Below are 11,114 nucleotides of genomic sequence, written 5' to 3' on the forward strand. Positions count from 1 at the left end.
GTATAAAACTGATTAATGCACACTTTAAAGCTTTTTTTAAACAGATTGAATTAAAGTTATGATATAAAAATAAGCTTTTATTTGATATTTTTATATATACTCAAGAGGAGTTGGTGCCTCACCATGAAACTCATCACACGTCACAGCTTTGGAACTACCTTTAGCCACCACAGCCGATGGCAGTTCTTGCACAAATGAAACACAAACACACACACCCTTCCTCTACCAGCATTACTCTTAAAAAATGACTCTCCACCTCTAGGTATTTTATTTAAGTAGAACCAACTAATGGTTGAGGCCATGAAAGCACAGTACCGTAAGTTCTTGACCCGAGCTTTGCTTTGGTGGTTCATTATATTGTTCTGGTTTATAACGAGATGGATATGATCAAAGTCAATATTTAAACAAACTTGTACCAGAGGTCCAAAATGTGGAAAGAAAATATGACTTTAACCACACCACCAGCCAGAACCGTCTATGCAAAGCAGGATGGATCCACACATTAATGTGAATGTCTCAGCTGAAAATTAGACTAATCAAAGCAGGCTATGATTTTACTAATCTGTTATTGGTTTTTTGAGATGGTGTTAAGTGAAGTCTTATCTTTCTGTTCTGAGCTAACAGCAGTGGCACCCTGTGTGGTTTAATGCTACTGTAGCCCATCTGCCTCAGGGTCTAGTGGCATTGATGTAGCAAGTGATTAAGTTTCTGTAGAACTACGTCATAAGCCAGACAACCAATTCTGTCCTGTCCTCTGATATTGGTACAAACTTTTCACTGGATATTTTTTTCTTTTTCAACCATTGTAAAACAGAAAGATGGTTGTGAGTGGAAATCCTTGTAGATCAGCAGTTGCTAAAATAATAAGCCCAGGCTCTCTTGCTGTTAAAACTCACTCAAATTCTTTCTTCTAAATTGTGATGATCTGTGTGAACTCCAGATGATTCTCTTTACCATGCAGAAATGTCTGATTGTATTGTTGATTAATTTACTTTATTTCAAGGGAAAATGTACAACTCCAAAATAAAGTCAAGCTTTGATCTGCTGTTTCACACTATAGTTCTCAGCTATATTAATATTCATAGTAATTTATTGTGAGTTAACAACCAATTAAGCATCTGTACCTAATTGTTAAATACATAACACAGTTTAACAGTTTGGTTTAAAAGAAAAAGAAAAGATTAAAAAACTTAAATAATACTGTGCTGGAGTGACATTTATAGCACTTCCACAAATAATGAGGAAGAAGATTAATCACAACACCTTCAGTAAGCAAAACTTCAACCTAGAGAAGAAAAGAGCAGAAAAAAAGGAGCATCAAATGTTCTCTGTGCAATGTTAGCAAGCTTCTGTAGCTTTATGTCTTGAGTGATCAATGACCTAGAATACATTCTGTCTTTTAGCTATGCATTACTTTTTCATTATAAGGGATATCATAGTATCAATAATTCATATGAGTGAGAAAAATATAAGATTTTGCTGTGGCAAGATGAAAATATGAAGACTGATTGTGCAATAAAATCCCTCAACCCTTGTCTTCTTTTCTCCTTAAACCACAAGTTACATAATGACCTTAAAATATTACTTGAATGAAATGCAAACAACGGCAGATTAGATTTGCATATGACAGAATTACATCAAGCATGTCATTGAATCAATCTGGTTTAATTATTTAAATTGTCTCTTAGGTTTTAAACAATGTTTGTGTTTTATACAATACACAGCATAGACATGTGTTCAAAGGGGTTGTGTTGAAATAGGCTTATATGGTGCAACAGTGTAAACAACAACTTGCTAGAAGACATACTAGGCATGCCAACAGTTAAAAATGGAAAATGTTTCCTAAATTTATGTCAAACCCCAAATCCAAAAGTTATAGTTATTGTCATATGACAACACTTGCAGTTGAAATTTTTATTAGAAGTATATCAGTGTCAATTTCTGAATCTCTTTTGGATGGTTGACAGTGTCCTCTGACCTTAGAGTTTTTATCATCTTGATCCCATTGAATCGTCTGTCCCATCACACTGTGCTGCCCATGTCAGACTTCTGGCCTCATTTGTTTTTGTGCCACAAAATGGGATTGTGGCTGATCCTTGGGCTTGGAGAAAAACTCATTTGGCCTTTTTCTCATGGATTGAATATGCTTCATGTGTTTTTGAAATGGGTTTGATAACTGATGGGTTCACATGAATAAGGGAAACACACAAACACACATAGTGTTGCACGATACCAATTGTTGCTGTAATCCCTTAATCCACAGTAGATGGCTTTATGTTGCTATGGATACACCCACGACAATGGTAATAAAATGCTTGTTTAAATATTAATGTACTTTATTCAGGACTCATGTAAAATTTTCTTTAGAATGAAATACTTTACAAACATTACTTAACTGAATAGGCTTGTTAGAAGCAAGAACAGTATGCTTGCTCCCACACATGGTACATATTATACAGGTACTTAAATGTCCCACTGTAAATTTGCATGTAGAGAAAAGAAACTGACACATCCACTTGTTAGTTTCTTTCCCACATATGCAAATTTACAGTTTCTTGCAAAGGTGTTCATACACCTTTACATTTTTTATATTTTCTCACATTGCAACCATAGACCTCACTGCATATAGTTGTCGTTGTTTTGTGACAGTCCAACGCCAAGTAGTGCATCACTGTGAGGTGGAAGGAAACTGACTCATGGTTTTCAAAATGTTTTTACAAATTAAAATCAGGAATGTGTTTCATTTGCATATATTTATCTTCTTTTGTTGCTCCAACATATTATCCAGTGAACCCAACTTGATTCATAAGTCACATATTTAGCAAACAGAGTCCATTTGTGGGTGATTTAATCTCAGAATAAATACAGATCATTTCCCTAGTTTTTTTTTTTTTCTTTTGAGAGAGAGAATAGTGAACAAACAATCCATACTGGTCAAGAAGAAAGCCGTAAAGACGTTTAATAAAATTCTCAAAGTTCTGGTCTTGAATTGAATTCACGACAATTCAATTCAAGTTGAATTGTCTTGAACTTAAGACAATTAAACTTAAGTTCAAGAATTGTCTGACGTCTCTTTATTGAAATATTTTAAGAGCTAAACCATTATTAAATGATAGCCATGAATGACATCAAGTTTAAAGCCAGCTAAAATCAATTTAGGGAACTGAGAACACATGCGGGAGAAAGTTAATATTTTGGCCAAAATGCATGATTGCGTGTGGCAGAAAACTTATTCTCCAAATTATTCTAAACACAATATCTTTAGACTGAGGCACTGTGGTGGCAGCATCATGCAGTGCCCATGCTGTTCACCAAAGGAGAAGGGGATTTCAATCAGAATTGAAGAAAAGATTTATATACCAAACTACAGGAAAAATGGTTGGAAAAATCATATTAAAGAGCAAAAAAAAAAACATTTGTGGAAGAGTTTCACCTCCCAGGTTGACATCAACTTTAACAACACACTAAGAACTACAATGGAAAAATTTTGCTTAAAGCATATAGATGTGCTAGTAAGACCTATTCTAAGTTCAAACCTAAATCCAGTTAAGAGTCTTGAGCTGCAATTATTTTAATTTGCAAAGCTGGTAGAGACCAACTTTAAGATTGCTAAAGTGAAAAAAAAGTATCATTTTCCTAGTACTTCAAAGATGTGCATTTATTTGGTTGGAATTTCACATAAAATCTTAATAAATAAAATTGAAGTTTAAGATTGTAATGCGACAAAATATAATAAGTTCAAGGCGTATGACTATTTTTTAAGTCACTGTAATCTGTCTGATTACTTGGCTGACTGGTTTGTTAAGTGGCTGATTTCTAAAAGACTAGTAAGTGTTTCCTCTGTGGTAATCTAAAGTACAGACAACTACAAGAATCCAATACTTGACTTCCTGACTGGATCAATGGCAATCTGGACACTCCATCCTGGACCATGCTCTGTCAGGCATCAAACATCCACAGTAAGTGGTGCAAGGAAAGTAAGTAAGTAAATGTTTTGACTGACTCTATTGGGAGGCAGCTAAGTGCAGGTTGTTAGACATTAAGTCTAGATCCTGAAAGCTAGTAGCAGTAACAGTGAGCTCCGGCTTTATTGATTGTCCTGCTACACCAAGCGCAGTCTTGATATTTCACTACTTCCTTTTGGTGCAGTTCAGGCTTCCATTGTAAATGGTCATTAGTTTTTTTAAAAACCCAGTTCAGTGAATAATACTAAATAATGGGGGGTCATTAACTCCTGCAGATAATATTTCTGCAAAATATGAAACACTGTAACAATGTGTTGTACTGGAGCTTTGAAGTGAGATGAGAAAAGCCCAGCGATTATGATGGATTGCAATTATGAATGCCCCATTCCATGAGAACAATGCACCTCATATGCCAGGGATGTGGGAAGCAATTCAATTATGTCATTTTAAGAAGTACAATTACTTGTAAGATAAGAAAACATACTTCGAAATCCACTGGGTTTTGGAGATGATAAAAAAATGCATCAGCAGGAGTTTGTTAATGAGTTCATTACTCAACAAAAAACGGTTTTAATTAAATAAGTCATGATATGCCTTCTGTGTTTGATTCTACTTAACACACAAAACAAGACTGCAAGGCTGCATAGCTTGCAGATGAATGCAAGAAAGTTTTCAAAACCTGCTGACCCTTTCAAGGTACCAGACTCTGAATTGGCAGGAAAAGAAGTGTTGTTAAGCTGCATGCAAAAGTAGATGCAAAAAGCATAGAAAAGACAAAGGAAGAAATACAATGAAATATATATACCTTGTTCAAGTTATGTTTATTTTTTCCACTCCATAGACAGATATAAAGTCACATGTTTCTGAATTATTGAGATGTAAACAATCAAACACAATCCAAAATCACTCTTGACTCAGTGTCCATTTTTCACATTGTGTATTTTATTTCTGGTTATTACTAAATAGAAGAGCATTGTCTACACCCAATCCTGGCCACACCACAATGCTTCTATAAATACATGATTTCTCCCACATGAGATGGACCCACTGTACTTTATGAGCCTCACCATGTGGTATCTATGGTAACCACTTAGAGTAGAAGAAACTCAGCATGCATGGTGCAATTTGAGTTTGAGTGTGTTTCAAGACTATTAAGAACTGAGTGTGTTCACAAAATTGAAAAATAGAACAAATGTTCAGGTCACAGCCAGTAAAATGACTTGAACCCAGTGTCAGGTAAAACATGAAGTTAGAATCAAGCTAAAGTTCAGAATGAGCTTCAATCACTCTGTAGTGAACAAAAGGTCTACAGCGGCAACAGCAATTCAATTTTGAGATACTGTTTTGGGAGTCGGTAAGGCAAATATTATAATAAAAGAAATCATTTAAAATGAATTAGAAAATGTTAGACTTAATTTCCTCAGCCGCATTTCGACACAGACAGCAGTACTGCAGAATCTCCGCCTACTTTAAATGCTACGCTACAACACCTGCAATTGACATTAGGAACAATCTTACCATGCCAAATCAAGCCAGCCATTATTTCAAAGAAAATTAGATTTTTAGAAAATGTTTGACCATTTGAATGTTCAAACCCATATCCAACTCATGCATGCACAGAGAGAACCATACAAACTCAATGTAGAAAGACTCAAGATGAACCCAGAGCCCAGATGATGCAAACTCACCAGATACAATCAGAGCTCAAATCAGACTCCTCTGCAGCAATGTGCAACATCCTGCTGATGTTTCAGAACCATCTGCCCATGCCTACAGCCTCTCTAACAGATCACAAACAAGAAGGGTGAGGAAGACCTTTTCCCCTCCTCTCACTATCTTCTGTATTATCTAGTTGCAGCTTGAAAGGCTGGATTTGTTATGGGACCTTAGCTGAACTGAATCTTTTTGGTCTATTTACAAAAATGTTAGCACAGAGAGAAAAAAAAGGTTGAACCTTGATTTTGTTTCCTATAACAGTTGAAAACATTAACAACTTGGATCTCAATGACTATCAAACAAATTATACATGTAAAAAAGCTAGTGGCAAAACAGAAAACACTCTAAAAATATCAGACACCTAAACATTTTGTTTTGTTGATGATTGTTCTTCTTCCTAAAATAAAAAAAAGAAATCCTTCATCCTGTGAAAATAAAGTGCTGACATTTTAAAACATTGCAGTGCATTTGAATTTCCTCTTTTAGCCCATGTATGAATAGAATGTCACTATCCAGTCTCTATGGTTACCCACTCTGGAAAAAAAAACATCAATGTTAACTTAAAGTCAAGGAGCCTGCAGAGGTAGTACTTGGCAGGCTAAACAGAACTGTATTTTCACACTCATGTGATCTGATTAAGCAGATGGTTATTTTCAGGAGTATTGCTTCATTTCAATTTTCTTTTACTTGATTTGACAAATAGCTGCATGAATAGAGTTGGAAAGCTGATGTTCTTGTACTGTCAACATACCATCAATTACAAATGAACAAGTCTCTAGTGTTTATAAAATTGTAATCCCTTAGGATCTCTTTGAATGTCAGTTTCACTGCATCATGGGAGCTCTTGATCTTTGTAATCTGCATGTGGTTTGGAGGAACAGCAAGACCAGAGGCCAACCACTGCGTTGTCATCCTGTGTCACAGTCTAATCACCACTTTTGATGCCAATACCCCAAAATAGGGTCGTTTGACAGAAGTTGTCCAATAATCCTTCCTTTAGTTTCCCTTTTCTATCAGTCCCTCCATCTTTCCTTCCATCCAACTGTGGCTAAAGCTGACACTCAACCTGGACTCGAGTCAGCAGTTCTGGCAGAGCTGGCCAGCGTCTGTCAGGGGCAGGATGAACAACTGAGAGAGAGATGAAAAGAAACAGAGTTGGCCAGCAGTCCATGGTTTTGGTATTGGTCAGATGGGTAAGGTCATTGCAACCTTGAAAAAAAGCAGGTGGCGCCTCCTCTGGTAGTAGTAAGGTAATGAGGCATAAAGAAGGTAGTTGATGGAATTTGTTTAACTATGATTAAGAGGTCAAAACTGTTGCCATAAAAACTTAGGGGATAGGAGGAAATAAAGGGTTAGTGACAGCTTTCGATTGGATACCTAAAGTGTTGTGTACCTCAGTAAGATTGGACTGCATAAAATAAGGCTCAAGCAGTTTGTGCAATCACTTAGGCATAATATAATATTCATGATCAGTACTTCAGCAAAATGCAGGTATAACAAACCCTTTAATCTTCACTTGTTAAAATGGGTTACAGCTGCAGTGTAACTTTTACAAAAATATGTTCTTTCCATATTTATTAAAACTGTCACATGTCGTCACATTATACTATGAGTCAGATAATCTGTGAAAAAAATGTGCTCCTGGAAATTTTGACTGCTCCCAGTGAAAAACAGCCAATCAGAGCCAGAGGGGAGGTCTGTAAAAAAACTCACACCTACAGAAAAATCATTTATCATCGGTGGCTATGCTAACTGGCCTTAGCATTTGTGGCAGTCTATGTTTTGGTGAACCGGGTGTAGCTTAGCAAAGAGCAAGCAGGAGGGGGGGAGCTCCAGAGTCAGTGTTATGACCCTCCTCCTGGCTCTGATTGGCTGTTTCCTTCTGAGGGGTATTTTGTAGCAACTAGTAATAGTTGCAGATGAATGTCGATTTCTGTATAATTTCTGAGAAAATTGTTGTGATAAAAATGTTTACAATCAACATGTCATTTTTCTCGTCTCCCAAATTACAAGATTCTGTTGATCTCTTTCACAGCTATCAGTGATGCAGAGTGATCATGGTTTTACTGAACAAAGCTCACATTTACCACAAACTATTGAACCAAACAAAAACTTCATAATTTGACTTTATGAGGAACAATTTGATATTTTTTCCATTAACTTTACAATAAGTATACAGGTTTTTTGTGGTATATCTTTTAATTTGGATACTGTGTAACTGAATCTATATATATATTTTGGATGTATATTAATGATGGTTGACATACCTAATTTTAGCAAGCCATATAATCAAGGTGTATGCTATAAACACCTAGCAGCATCATGTTCAGGAAAGGTAGTAAAAATCATACCAGCTGACATTCTGGTGTGGCTGCAGATAACTGAGGAGAATGCAGACTAATCATCTGAGTACAGGACTTTACCCTTTTTGCATCAGTAAGATAAGATTTGTCTCAAATTCACAGACTATATAAAAATAGACATGAATAAAAAGATAGTGTCACCTTAAAGCAAATATCTGATTTTATCAATTCAGTCACACATTTGCTTTACCATTTCGAGACGAAGGCTTTGTCCACTCTTTTAATGTAATGTTGGGTCAGTTACTACAAAAATAAAAAGTAGCAGGTTAATGGAAGGCAGGCCTGTAAATATGAAAGCTCCCCTGCTGAGTTAGGGAGTTTTAATCAGCAGTGTCAATGCTGTAATTACAACATACATAAAAGAAAAATACACAGAGATGTTTTAATTATAGGCAAGCGAGAAAGCAAAAGCAGGTGAATTGTGTTTGATTATTCCATATATATACATCCAAACACATACTCAATATGTCTGAGTGGTGTAATAAACTATATATATATATATATATATATATATATATATATATATATATATATATATATATATATATATATATAGTTGAGAGATACACTGTACTTGTTTAGGTGTTTGATGCAGATAATTTTAAGCTCTAGTACAGATAGGTGAAACACGGAGGCAATTACAGTACTTTATTTGAGCCATGTGCTCTGGCATGCTGCCAGTCTATCAACGCAGTCCTGAGTAGATATCAGCCTGCCAGTCCATGGGAGGTGTTACCTGCTGAGAGCAGACCAGGTGGAAGCTCCACAGTAAGACAGCATGAAGCAAAGGTTTATCAAGCACTGCATGGCAATTCACCCTCTTTTCGTAGCACGGTCATTCTGCACATGCTGGTAATGTATCAATAAGTAAAAGCCAGTTGCTATTGATTGCTATGGTGTTATTGGCTTACCACTAAATAAATTACATACTGTAAAGACAATTACATGTGTTAAAAAAAAAAAAAAAAAAAAAAAAATTCTTGGTAACTGAATGCATCTTTCAGAAATCTATACAAATGGTAGAATTAATAAGACTATTTGACAGTCTGCTTCCATTTGTTGCTAAACTTTGTTTTAAAAAATAAATAATTTGAACTCTGACAGACTTTTCTGTTCTGAAGAACTAACTTTGGAGCTGTGAATTTATGTCTTTTTAAAAACAAGGTGACTTCATGTCTTCTTCTTGCTTAAAACCAAATTTAAACCATTTTAACATTTAATGTCATTCCCATCAAAACAACAAAATGATTATCATCGGCTCCTTTTATTACGGATTTTAAAAGGACATCTCAGAACAATAAAACAGAAAATGAATTACTAACTGCTCAGACATCTGTTATCTGTGTATCCAGGCACTTCTCAACAAATTTCTTCATCAATTTATGATGCTGCTTATTAAGTTTGCGTCCAGCATCAAAAAAAAATAAATAAATAAATAAAAAATAAATAAATTAATTCAGCAAAAGGATCATAATACACTCAAAAAACCTACTATATTCATCTTCCTGCAAACATGCAGAAAAACACAACCGAGCTAGATCCATTTTGGAAATATTAAACAACTAAATACATAAGTACCTATTCTATTATCTGTTCCATTTTACTAGTTAAAACTGAAATGAGTTGAAATGAGATGTTTTGATCCACTTAGCTATGTCCTGTTTGGTTGTTTTGATGGATTGGGTTTGGGGCTTCTCAAGCTGATATGCTGAAGTGAATTTTATTCAGTCATCAGAGTGAACAAAGTTCGATACAATTGCATGTTACATTTTTCTCTTCAGTTTTTTATTTTTATTTTTTTATTTTATCTTGTTCCTCTTTTTCTCCCATTTCAAAAGCCAAACTTTGTCACACATAATCAAAATAAACTACATTGGATTTTCTGGTTCAGTACTGTATTCAGTACAGAATGTTCATCTGTTTTAATAAAAAAGAACCAATGCATATATTATTTGTATTAGTTCAGATGTATATGTTAGACACTAATTTATGTTTAGCCTTTTTAACTCAGTATTTTTTTACTTTTACGAATTTTAAAATAAGCTTCCCCTAAGGTCAAATTCAGTTCAGAATTATTCTTGATCATATTGAAAAAGGACTGGATTCCATATTTATGAGATGAAGAAATCAGAAGTCTAGAGATAAATAAAGTCATTAATTATGCATTTACAGTTCAGAACACCCTGCAGATTATGCTTCGTTCTTTGACTTTATAATGCACTCATTCCTCTAACTTCCAGCTCTGATGATACCATATCCATGACGATTTGTGTCCAAGTTCACACAGCGGAGCTCATCCTGCTTAGCAGTGCATGGAGCCAGCCAGCAACGAGCGTGCATGGCTGTGAAAAAACAGCTACGGAGGAACCGGCTCATGCTCTATCAGCCCCTAGGCGCTGCATGGACTCTGCGCTTCCCTGGGCATTAAGGCTCTCCTCTCATCAAAAACCCAGAAGAGTTGAGATCGATGCGTGAGCAGTGTTGGTACAGAAAATCATTTGTAGCATGAAACCCCGAAGTTTACTACATTTTCTTCACAAGGAAAGAGGCAAGTGTGTGTTGGAGGTTGGAAACTGCATTCAGCACCATGGACAGAGCAACTGGATGGGATTTTTTTTTTTTTTTAGCAGCAGGTAATTTATACAAAAGATAGATAGATAGATAGATAGATAGATAGATAGATAGATAGATAGATAGATAGATAGATAGATAGATAGATAGATAGATAGATAGATAGATAGATAGATAGATAGATAGATAGATAGATAGATAGATAGATAGATAGATAGATAGATAGATAGATAGATAGATAGATAGATAGATAGATAGATAGATAGATAGATAGATAGATAGATAGATTTAATATTTTTCAATTGGAGTTATTTTGTAGGGACTCCCCACCCCCGATGCTCCAGTAACTCTGCTGGAGCAGGCTGGGTTGCAGGACTTGTTCAGTGTCAGCTGAACGTCAGTTTCAGGAACAGCGAATGGAAAGAGAACACCCCACCCACATTTCCTCACTTTTTCCCTAAACTTTTTTCTTACAGTCCCCCACACCCCTCTCCCCCCT

The sequence above is a fragment of the Gambusia affinis genome, linkage group LG15, assembly GCF_019740435.1.
Source record: "Gambusia affinis linkage group LG15, SWU_Gaff_1.0, whole genome shotgun sequence".
Classification (NCBI taxonomy): Eukaryota; Metazoa; Chordata; class Actinopteri; order Cyprinodontiformes; family Poeciliidae; genus Gambusia; species Gambusia affinis.